The following is a 12,579-nucleotide window of genomic DNA, read 5'->3' on the forward strand; positions in this document are numbered from 1 at the left end:
TTCTAAGTATTTGTTATTTGTACATGTTACCGAGACTGTTTTGAGAATCAAACTTAAATTTTTGGATGATAATGGTAAAGCACTATGGAATTTGAGAAGTTACAATATTCTTCTTCTCCAAGGTAACTCTCAAAATCCATTTGAAATAATTATAGTATTGTGATTCGGATTCTAGCAAGTTTTCTAAAAGAAAACAACATGCAGATATTACAATACAAGATGAAATTACTAGTGTACAAGAAGAACACGGGTATGTTAATGGCGAGAAGAAAAAAAAGACTAATAAGTATATTTTCTTAAGGTGAGTTCATTTCTTAAATTTTAGGATAATGCTTACATGCATTCTATTAATTACCATTATTTTATCTATTAAATAAGTATAATGAAAATGAAATTGGGTTCCAAGAAGTCATTTAAGATACTTTCAGATTTATAATGTAATATTTTATAAGAACCTTAATATAGATGTCATATTCAAATCTTACATTTTAGGACATTACATTATCGACTAAACCATAACTACTAAGTTACATTTTTCTTTTCTACCTTGGATGAATGACTAAAAGACTCAATCGTCACAAAGTTTCATATGGACTTTTAAGTGAAATAAGTTTATGAGACTTTTTTTATAGTTAGCACATGGGTCTTATGTAAATTGTTCTTAATAGCATAGTTGTTGGTCAATACACTCATTGGTTTAGATAAATTGTATGTGTCTTTTTTCACTAATGGAGTATTGGTGTTGTATTTATGAGACAAATATAAATTTATCTAATACCGTGTGTTAGAAGTAACGTGTTGCTAACATTATTTTTAACATGATGGACCTTTTATTTGTTTATAACTTGTGATATGATTAAAATTATAATAGAAAATGTTTTTATTGTGTTTTGTAGGGTCTGGTGGAAATTTTTCTCTGATCGATTTTGATCGAGGCTGGAGTATATTTCCTCTGTTATTTGTGTTCTTTGTGCTTAAGGAATTTTCACATTATTGTGATGTAGAAAGATTCTAAAAGTTGCTTAAGATGTTTTTCATGAGATATTATGTTTTAATGTAAGTTAATATGTTTTTCATGAGATATTACTGTTTCAATGTAAGTTAAGATGTTTTTTATGAGATATTATTGTTTCAATGTAAGTCATTAAACTAATTAGATGGGGATTCACACGTTTATTGGAAAGTGATGTATTATAAATATTCCTAGTTAGCTCAATCAATTTTTGGCTTTTTATTAGATATTAGCTATGTATATTTTATTTAATACAACTTATTGTTGTTATTTTCTTTAATCATATAATTCATTCTCAAAAATATGTAGAGTTATCTATAAAAGTCGTTTCTAATAACACTATGAGAAAATCATGAAATAAAAACAAATTTCAAAGACCAAGAATAATTAATTACTATAGTGACTAAATTAGAAACCATTTTAGAAACTAAAATAAATTGGTTTCTAAATTAGTTTCTATTATTGTTAAATAGTTTCTAAATTAGTATCTAATTGGCTACCAAGGTTTTAACTACCAATTATTTAGATTCTAAATTTGGTAGCAAAAACTTTGATAGTTAATTAGATACCAATTTAGAAACCATTTAACATAATAGAAACTAATTTAGAAACCAAAAGTTTTTTTAGTTTATAAACTGGTTTCAAATCTAGTCACTATAACAACTAATTATTTTTTGTTTCTAAAATTAGTTTCTATTTCATGATTTTCTTATAGTGTAAGTAGTTCAATTTATTAAGATGAAAATGTTAAAGATGAGTTGGATATGTATTAGATTATTTTATTCTTCCAATAATGAAGTCTGTGTTGATATAGGTACATTCTATTTTGATTCAATGTGATGAAATGATTTTGATTATTCTTAATTTTTTGTTTAATTTTTTTAACGATTTTTTTCATCTTTTAAATTAAAATATAATATTAAAATTATTACTTCAAATTTGATAAATATATTCAATAATAAATTAATTTTTTTGGAGTATAAGAAAAATAAAAAATTTAAATTAATTTAAAATATAAAAATACAACAAATTAATATGACACATCTGACCAAGTTAACAAAAAGAATATAAAAATAAAAATAAACTATATAATTGTCATAAAAAATAAGTAGAACATAAAATAAAATAAATTATATAATTATTATATCATCTAAAAAAATCCATATGATTGCAACATACTACTAAAAATAAAATATTATTTCTTAAATTTATTTATATTAAATTTTATTTACTTGGATTTTATTCTTCTTATTTTTCTCTCTTTCTTAGAAACTATTCTACGAAAAGTTTGTCCAAAAATATCCTAATTATTTACTAGCATTTTCATTATCTTCTTACTTTTTGGTTACAAAAATACCGTTTTTTAAAATTCATTTCCTGTTTCCAAATACAAAAAATATTAAAAATATATTTTCTAAACTTCTCTGTTTTTTTTATCAAATCTTTGAAAATAAGAAATACATTGAAAACAATGTGACACTTCGAAATTAAAAGGTGAAAACAGTTAAGTGATTCTGTCGATACTAGTTAAAGTATTATATTAAATACTTTTTTGACTACTTAAAAAAGGCATTAAATGACATTGGTATTTTTAATACAATAAATGCTTTATTTGAAAGAAAAAAAAAATCTACTTTTATTTCCTTAACCTAACATTTACCAATGCTTATATACTACTATAAGACTAACAATAAAAAGGCAAATCAGTTTTGAAACTAAAAGTAGAAGTCTGGAGCAGACTTTATCTGGTATCCATACCCTGTTCAGTTGGTTTTGGAGCTTTTAAATTCAGTAAGAGCATCATCAAAAGAGCTCCTAATATGCTTGCACATAAGCATCAGTTCCAAGCATCCATCTTTCAACACCTCACTTGCTGAATCCCCTGCACAAACATATTGAAGACAAAATTACAATTACAAAGTAAAAGTATGTTGCATATCAGATACATAATGATGCTTTTAGATGCTCCACCTTCACACTGACCTCATAATTCCCTTACAGTATTCATAGATGCATTACCTAAATCCTTTATGCTTTGCTTGAATTAGGAAGTCGGATTTGAAATGATTTGAAAGAAAAATGTGGAGAAAGGTAGATTGTTTAAATTAAGATGAATAGAATGGAAAGTGTACGGAAAACATGTGTCTTTCTGGGTGAACAGTAATCACTCGGATCCAAACAAGGGCTTAGTGTCCATAAAACATCTTACTTTCCTAACTTTCAATAAGGAAAGCAAGGACCAATATTTTAGTATCATCAGATCTAGTTATACAAGTAAATATCTTAATATATTGCATATTATTGATAATTTCTGCGAGTCAAACGCTCAAAGAAACATTATGAGATCATAGTGTTTTCCTTTTCTAGTTCCAATGAAGACAAATCCAATTTTTCATTGGGCTTGTGTTGAAGATTTATCTTCAGGTGAAGTGCCAAGATTGGAAAAGAAAAAGTTTTGCTTAGGTTCTCAGTAGTTCTTGCTTAATGCAGGAAACTCATCTTCCTAAGCCATGCAGAAAAACTAATATGGTTGGTATCAAAATTCCCAAGGAGTATCAAGCAGGTTTGGCTAGGTCCCAACATCATTTGCATGGCAGAGTAATTCTTCAAAAGGTGACAAGCCTTTTGAAAACTGATGAATGTAAGTCTTTGTGATCCCTATCATTTCTCTCTCAAAAGAGGTTTTTCCCAAATTTTCTTTTGAATCAGCAAATGAATTAATTAAGTAATATATTAGCAGTAGGTCATTGGAATCTCAAGCTAGGTTACTTGAGGCTATTCCTATGTTCCCTGAATATTAACTCTATACAACAAAGGATAACAAATGCACAAGTATGGGTAAAAAATAATAGGTCTTCTTCATCGGGAGTGTTTGCAGGCCAAGAATTTTGTATGCAGTAGTTGAAAGGATAGGGGTACCAATTTCGTTAGATGAAGCTAATATCTATAAATCTGTTGGCCACTTTGCTTGAATTTTGGTAGCTATTGACTTAAATAAGCAACTTCTTGATCAAACTCTAGTGAAAAGGGAAGGATTTGGATTTTTTGTTGAACTGCAGTGTGAGTGAAAGACTGCCTGCATTTTGTTATCATTTTGTGAAAGGACATGATCAAGGAAGAGCAGAAGATTACCGATTAAAGCTCACAGGATTGATCCACTCATGAAAGAAGAGAAAAGGGAGGGTAAGATTGGAGGAAAAATTCAAAATTCAGTTGGGGATCAAAGAGATTGTTAAAGAAGGGATAGATCAAACTAATGCTGAGTTTATTTGTGACTGAGTGGAACAAACCATCTTTTGAAACTACATTAAATTTTGAGAAGGTTTTGGAAACACAGCAAGAGTTTTGCTAGAAAAAGGCAAGAATAAATTGGAATCAGCAAGGACATAAGAAACACAACCTATCTTCAAAGAATGGTTAAAATACCTTTCTAAAAGAGGATGACAATATTCCAACTGATAGGCAAGAGATGAAGAATCATACTGTTAATACAAATTGCATTGGCAGATTTTATGTTGAAAATAATTTCCAAGGTATGGTGGCAGCATTGTTTCATGAAATAAGTGATAAAAGTTAACTTGTTTCAAGGATTTTAGTATCATTAGATCCAAAATATCATACAAGTTATGTAACAAAACTAGCAAAAATAAGGGTCCAACAGGGTATATTAGGTTGCAAAGCAGACTATGAAATTAGTGGTATATGTAAAGGAACTTGTGATTGTGAAAAAGAGCACTGCAGCATAAGTGTAGATTGTTTCCAAGATTTAAACCCATAACCTCATGATCATGGGGCAACAACCTTATAGTTGTGTGAAGGCTAGCCCTACATTTGTAAGTGTATTAAAACAAATATGAACCTAAAGTACATGATTGAGGCAGAATTTTGTTACTTATAGTAACATTTGGCTCAGTGTGATAAACAATGGACAAGAAACTCAAGACACTTCATGTATTACCTGTTGTCTGGACTCTGATATTAACTCGACTAAATGAGGGATGAGGAATGCTGTACCCACAAAATGTCACCCTCGGACTGCAAAACAACACCAACAAACTCAATGAATCAGGATATATTGAATTAAACTCACATCACAAGGGTTCTAAATTGTGGATTATTAAGACAGAGACAACAAAAACACCATGTTTTTCATGTTTTCTGGATGAATGTTTACACACGACAAACAAATTAAAAAACAATGTCACACCTTGTAATTAAGAGAAGGCATTGTTGTAACAGTTGTCATTTTAATCAGATGGAACTGAAATCTAAACACATTCATACTCCTTTTGTTTCTAAACTCTTGATGTTTAAGGTTATCCTATAAGGTTTAAACAATCAATATTACTGACAAATTATGTAAAGTTTAATAATTACTATAAGCTACATCAAGAGAAAACAGAGGTATATATAGAAAACAGACTTGAAAACCGTACAATATCAAGAGTTTAGGAATAAGATTTAGTAGGCTTAAACATCAAGAAGTTAGTAAAAGAACATGATATTCATATTACAGATATTTTACCAATTTGGTAAAATTTTATCTCTAAAATGAGTAAAATTTAAAAAAAAATTACTAAAATCACATAAGAATATTGACACTACTAACTCCTGATTTAGGGTGAATCGGATAGAATTTGCAAGTGTATGATCCTCATCCACCAGACAAAATGTTGATTTACTATTATCAGAATTTGACCCAAGCTCCATCGCTGTCACTCAATCTGAAACAACAACATAGCATATTTATAACAACAACCTTAAAATATAAAGAGTCCTTTGAGACCATCATGAAAATGAAAATCACAAATTAGTTTTCCTGTGCAAAAACTAAAAAATTGCTTTTCATATCTGTCCACACGACAGCAACAAGAACAATATCTCTGAAAGTTCCACAAATAACAATAATAACCAGAAACTTGGTATCAACCTCTTCTGCAGTTTACACAACCTTAAGAAATAAGAAGTGTGCATTTTTTTTATCATTAATGAATCTGCACCTATGATTACTGCATAACCAAAATCATCATCAATTACACTGATCAATCAAATTGCAGAAAAATTGCAGAAGTGACACATTCAATTATCAAAATAAAGAAGTAAATTATCAAATGTTGGTTTAAAAAATTCTTGTTTGCAAGTCTCACTGTCACCATTACCTATTAGTACCCAGAAGTTGAAGATTGAAACTTATTGAAACTTTTTGGTCACGAAATAATTTTAAATTTTGTATTTGTTAGAGATTGAAAACTTGTCAAAAGATTTATAATAACTTACCCACTATGCTCAACAAACTGAACAAAACCACCTTGACTCAGTTACTTTTAATTAATTAATAATTTTAACCAAAATTGATTATATTTTAAGAAAATATTAAAATTGAGAAACAGCTAACCGCTTACCCTCTCTTTACGTCATTTGGAAAAAAAAAAAACTCGAGAAAACGATTATTTACTTAATTATTTGTTAGAGAATATAAACGGAATTTTTTATTTTTTATAACTTTATAATTATAATTTATTAAAAATTGAATTATAAGCATAAAATAAAAAGTAAAAAATATTTTTTTATTTTTAATTTAAAATATTGTAAAATATTAACAGAATCTATTTACTTGTTATTGTTATTACTTAATAGAAGATAAAAGATTTTGGAAACACAGGATGAAAAATTTAAATTAATTAAGATAATTATGACTAATGTCTATTAATTGAATTATACCGAAAAAAAGAGTATTTGAGGATGAACTTCCGCAACACATGTAACAGCAGCGTTAAATAAATGACAAAAGGATAAATTGGAAAAATTTATAATTGTATCATATAAGAAATGAGAAAAATATTAGTATTTTTTTCTGTTGTGTATAAAATCTTAAATGGTACTTTTTTAGATTAGAGATAGTGAGTGTTTTTTTTCTCTCTCTAAAACTCAAAGTGAATGTTGTTTACAATATTTAAAAAAAAATGTTATTCAGAAAGCTTGAAAATAGATTAGTGAAATTTTCCAAAAATTGAAAATATATCAAAAGAGTCTAATTTAATATATTTGGCTAGAATCTTTCAATTCAATTTTTAGTTATGTTTATTTTCTCATATTGAATTTATTTATTTTAGACAATTTTGTTAATTTATTGATTTTTTTTAATGATAATATCTATCTATAACAAAATATATATATATATATATATATATATATATATATATAAATGATTTCTTAATTGTTGTTGTTCGTATCTCATATTTTTGTTTTATTTTTAAGGTTTAATTACCTTTTTCGTCCCTATATTTATAGCCAATAGTCAATTTGGTACAGTGGTTTTTAAAAAATTCAATTTGGTCCCTAAGTTTTTTAAAATGTATTCAAAATGGTTCTTTCTGTTAAATATCACCAAACGGTGTTAAGTGGTGCTTATGTGGCAGACACGTGTAAGTTACGTGGATGGTGTTTACATACATTACTTTAGTGAATACTGAATTAGGGTTTAGGTTATTCAAATTGAGAATTTCGAATTTCTGATTTAGGGTTTCTAATATGAGGATTGCTCCCCTGGTTGGATTCTGTGGTGCGCTTCCTTGCTTCGATTGCATTTGGAGGTGTGCACCACAAAATCGAATGAGGGGAGCACACCTCCGAATGGAATCGAAGCAGGGAAGCGCACCACAGAATCCAACCAGGGGAGCAATCCTCGTATCAGAAACCATAAATCAGAAATTCGAAATCCCCAATTTAAATAACCTAAACTCTAATTCAGTATTCACTAAAGTAATGTAAGCACAATCCATGTAACTTACACGTGTCTGTCACATAAGCACCACTTAATGCCGTTTGGTTATATTTAACCGAAAGGACCATTTTGAATACATTTTAAAAAACTTAAGGACCAAATTGAATTTTTTAAAAACCATGGTACCAAATTGACTATTAACTATAAATATAGGGATGAAAAAGATAATTAAACTTATTTTTAATTATGTTTTTTTTCATAATATATAAAAGAGGTTATCATATTCTAAAATGAAAATGAAAATAAATTATTTAAAGTTTAAAAATAGTTATAAACATATATTCTAACTTTATACAACATATTACAAATCACTCTCAATGACTCTAAGAATATAATACATCATAAACCTTCATCTCTTTTTTTATATAAGCACACTATTATTAATTCTATTTTCTTTAAAATATATCCCTAATTAACGATAATCTAGTTACTCGGAATTGAATATTTGAAATATAATTTGAATTTGTTATGGATTAATTTTATACATAATAGTTGTTAAATATATAAAAATAGATAAAATATAAATACACTTAAATACATAATGAGTTCCCTAAAGTAATATACTTGGTCTTGGATATCGAAACTTTGCATTCAAGTCTATAAATGACTCTTAAATTGACAAGTTAATTCAAATTTGAAGTAAGCAATTTCATGGGAAAAAATAGACTTTTTTTATTTCTACTAATTTACTTTAGAAAGAAAATTAGATTTAAATAATTTTGCATAGATTAGACTCACTTATGGGAGTAAAAATGGTGGAAAAGTTGTAAGACACTACAAGAAAAAAAGGTTTTAATAGAGGTTATTTAGTGGAGGTTAATATAACCTTAGGAATTGATTTAATTAATGGAGGTTTTTTCTAAAACCTCAACAAAATAACAGATTTTTAACCTTTATTAATTTCCAAAGGTTTATTATAAAACCTCCGCAAAATAACGAAGGTTTTTTTAACCTTCGTTAATTTCCAAAGGTTTATTTTAAAACCTCCACAAAATAGAAGGTTTTTTTTAACCTTTGTTAATTTACAAAGGTTTATTTTAAAACCTCCATAAAATAACAAAGATTTTTTTAACCTTCGTTAATTTCCAAAGGTTTATTTTAAAACCTTCGTTAAATTCTAAATATTTATTCTAAAATCTCATCAAAATAATAGAGTTTTTAATTTTTTTTAAGTGTCAAAAGTTTATTGTAAAACATCAATAAAATATTTTATATTTTCTCAATTCTTAATAAATAGATATAATTAATTTTTTTAGTGAGTTTAGCCTAAACTGGTATATATATTTAAATATGCTTTGAACTTAGGTCTTAGAGGTTGATTCATTAATTGAAGTTAGAAGGCACTTCATTAATTGAAATTATTATTCAATTCTTAAAGATTGTTTTTATGAATTTCAATAAGTAAAAATAAGTTGTTTGTGAAGTGACATTAACTTATCACATATATACATCATCATAATTTATTTTTTGGTTACATTTGCAGTATCAAATTTTGAAGAATCAGACACTGGAAACTATTCATTATAATAATATTAATAATAATATTTATACTAATATTAATAATAATATTAATAATAGTAATAGTAAAAATATTAATAATATGAATAATATTAATAAATATTAATAATATTAATAAATATTAATAATATGAATAATATTAATAATATGAATAATATTAATAAATATTAATAATATTAATAAATATTAATAATATTAATAAATATTAATAATATGAATAATATTAATAAATATTAATAATATGAATAATATTAATAATATGAATATAATATTAATAATAATGTGAATATAATATTAATATGTATAAATTATGTTAATAATAATAAGTAAAATAAAAGTGATAATATGACCAAAGAACTTTTCTCTGGTCTAGTGGTTAACCCTTCTTTGGTTTTCCTGTTTCTTGTAGTGAGAGCACTATACTCACAATTCTCATGTATGAGAGACCACTTGTTAAGAAGGATTTTTTCAGTATTTAGGTTGAAAGTGATACCCCATATTTCAAATTTTATATTTTAGTATTTATTTGCTTAATACTTTTTTTAAAAAAAATTATCAGAAAACATGGCAAAGAATTAAATAAAAACTAAACATCCAAGTAAATAAAATTTAATATAAACTATAATGTAAGAAATAATATTTTATTTTTAGTATGTTGCAATCATATGAAATTTTTTAGACGATATAATAATTATATAATTTATATTATTTTATGTTCTACTTAGTTTTTTATGACAATTATATAGTTTATTTTTATTTTTATATTCTTTTTGGTAACTTGGTCAGATGTGTCATATTAATTTGTTGTATTTTTATATTTTAAATTAATTTAACATTTTTATTTGTCTTATACTCCAAAAAAATAATTTACTATTTAATATATTTATCAAATTTGGAGTAATAATTTTATTATTATATTTTAATTTAAAGGATGAAAAAAATCGTTAAAAAATTAAGAATAATAAAAATAATTTGTTCTTATTTAAGACATGAATCAAGTAAGACATGAATCAAGATAGAATGTACCTATATCAACAAAGACTTCATTATTGCAAGAAGAAAATAATCTAATACATATCCAACTCATCTTTAAAATTTTGATCCTTAATAAATTGAACTACGAACAACTTTTATAGATAACCTTACATATATTTCTGAGAATGAATTATTTGATTAAAGAAAATAACAACAATAAGTTGTATTAAATAAAATATACATAACTAATATTTAATAAATAGTCAAAAATTGATTGAGCTAATTAGGAATATTTATAATACATCATTTTTCAATAGATGTGTTTATTGTGTAATTAGTTAAATGACTTACATTGAAACAATAATATCCCATGAAAAACATAGCTTACATTGAAACATAATATCTCATGAAAAATATATTAACTTACATTGAAACATAATATATCTCATGAAAAATATCTTAACTTACATTGAAACATAATATCTCATGAAAAACATCTTAAGCAACTTTTAGAATCTTTCTACATCACAATAATGTGAAAATTCCTTAAGTACAAAGAACACAAATAAAGAAGGAAACATACTTCAGCCTCGATCAAATAAAGAAGGAAACATACTTCAGCCTCGATCAGAGAAAAATTTCCACCAGAACCTGCAAAACACAATAAAAACATTTTCTATGATTTTAATCATATCACAAGTCCAGAAGTATGTCCATCATGTTAAAAATAATGTTAGCAACACATTACTTCTAACACATTGTATTAGATAAATTTATAATAGTCTCATAAATACAACACCAATACTCCATTAGTGAAAAAATACCCATATGCAATTTATCTAAACCAATGAGTATATTGGCCAACAACTATTCTATTAAGAACAATTTACATAAGACCCATGTGCTATTAGAACCAAAGATACTAACCATAAAAAAGTCCTATAAACTTGCTTCACTTAAAAGTCCATATGAAACTTTGTGACTCTTAAGTCTTTTAGTCATGCATCCAAGGTAGAAAAGAAAAATGTAATTTAGTAGTTGTGGCTTAGTCGATAATGTAATGTCCTAAAATGTAAGATCTGAATATGACATCAAATATTGTACATTAAGGTTCTTATAAAATATTACATTATCATTACATTATAAATCTGAAAGTATCTTAAATGACTTCTTGGAATTCAATTTCATTATACTTCTTATTTAATAGATAAAATAATGGTAATTAATAACATGGATGTAAGCACGGTCTCCTAAAATTTAAGAAATGAACTCATCTTAAGAAAATGTACTTATCAACCTCTTCTTCTTCTTGCCATTAATACAAGTAATTTCATCTTGTATTGTAATACCTGCATGTTATTTTCTTTTAAAAAACTTGCTAGAACCCGAATCACAATACTATAATTATTTCAAATGGATTTTGAGAGTTATCTTGCGAAGAATAATATTGTAACTTTTCAAATTCCATAGTGCTTTACCATTATCATCCAAAAATTTAAGTTTCATTCTCAAAACAGTCTCTGTAACATGTAGAAATGACAATATTTAAAATAGCAAAAAGATTAAATTCTTACCCTATATCAAGCAACAATATGTATCCAAATATTCCATCTTAATATATTTACGAAACCATTTCCTATTTTATATATTCTCGAAAATAAATGTTTTGCTTGAAAAAAATATTTTTTCATAAGAAAATGGGGAATTTAAACCAAATGAAATTAAAACTTTATAAGATATTGCATAACCTTATTACGTATTATGTGAAAACTATAGATTAAAGTCTTTGTAAAGTCAATTTAAAAATAATTTATCAAGTATTTACATGCAAACACTTTTTTTTTTACCAAAACTATAATATTTATTCAAAAACAAATAGAGACATTGATTATTTTCATAAGTTGCAGTTAGTATGTTAGGCTTGTCCAATTTTACAAATAAGGATTCAAACTATAATGTAAGTTGAAATAAACATGCAAACTTATTCAAATCATATCTAATTAATTAATTGAGGTTTGAAAGAAAAAACAGGTTTAGATGAAAAGAACATACAGGTTTAGATGAAAAGAACATACCATAGAAAATCAAATTAAAAACGTCATTCATTAATTCGAGAAATATGAGAGAAGATCCAATTCCAACTTGCAGAAGTTTCCCTTTTTTTATTGCTTTCCCTCTCTCATTTCTTTCTTTCTTCATAGCTGATGTTCTAGAATAACCTACATATTAAATATACTTAATTTTTATTGTTTTAGATCAATTTTATAAAATTGAAAAAATAATAGAAACA

The 12,579-nt window shown here is 25.8% G+C and overlaps 1 non-coding gene across 1 annotated transcript; it reads right to left on the bottom strand.

The window, feature by feature from the left end:
- Positions 1 to 2,640: 2,640 nt before the first annotated feature.
- Positions 2,641 to 6,072, bottom strand: LOC137836417 (uncharacterized). Its single transcript, XR_016520617.1, has 3 exons — positions 5,622 to 6,072; positions 4,971 to 5,047; positions 2,641 to 2,894 (listed from the first exon to the last, which is right to left on the bottom strand). It is a non-coding gene; the product is annotated as an uncharacterized LOC137836417 (transcript).
- Between the last annotated feature and the right edge of the window lie 6,507 nt (positions 6,073 to 12,579).

The sequence above is a fragment of the Phaseolus vulgaris genome, chromosome 4 (assembly GCF_051622355.1).
Source record: "Phaseolus vulgaris cultivar YP4 chromosome 4, ASM5162235v1, whole genome shotgun sequence".
Taxonomy (NCBI): Eukaryota; Viridiplantae; Streptophyta; class Magnoliopsida; order Fabales; family Fabaceae; genus Phaseolus; species Phaseolus vulgaris.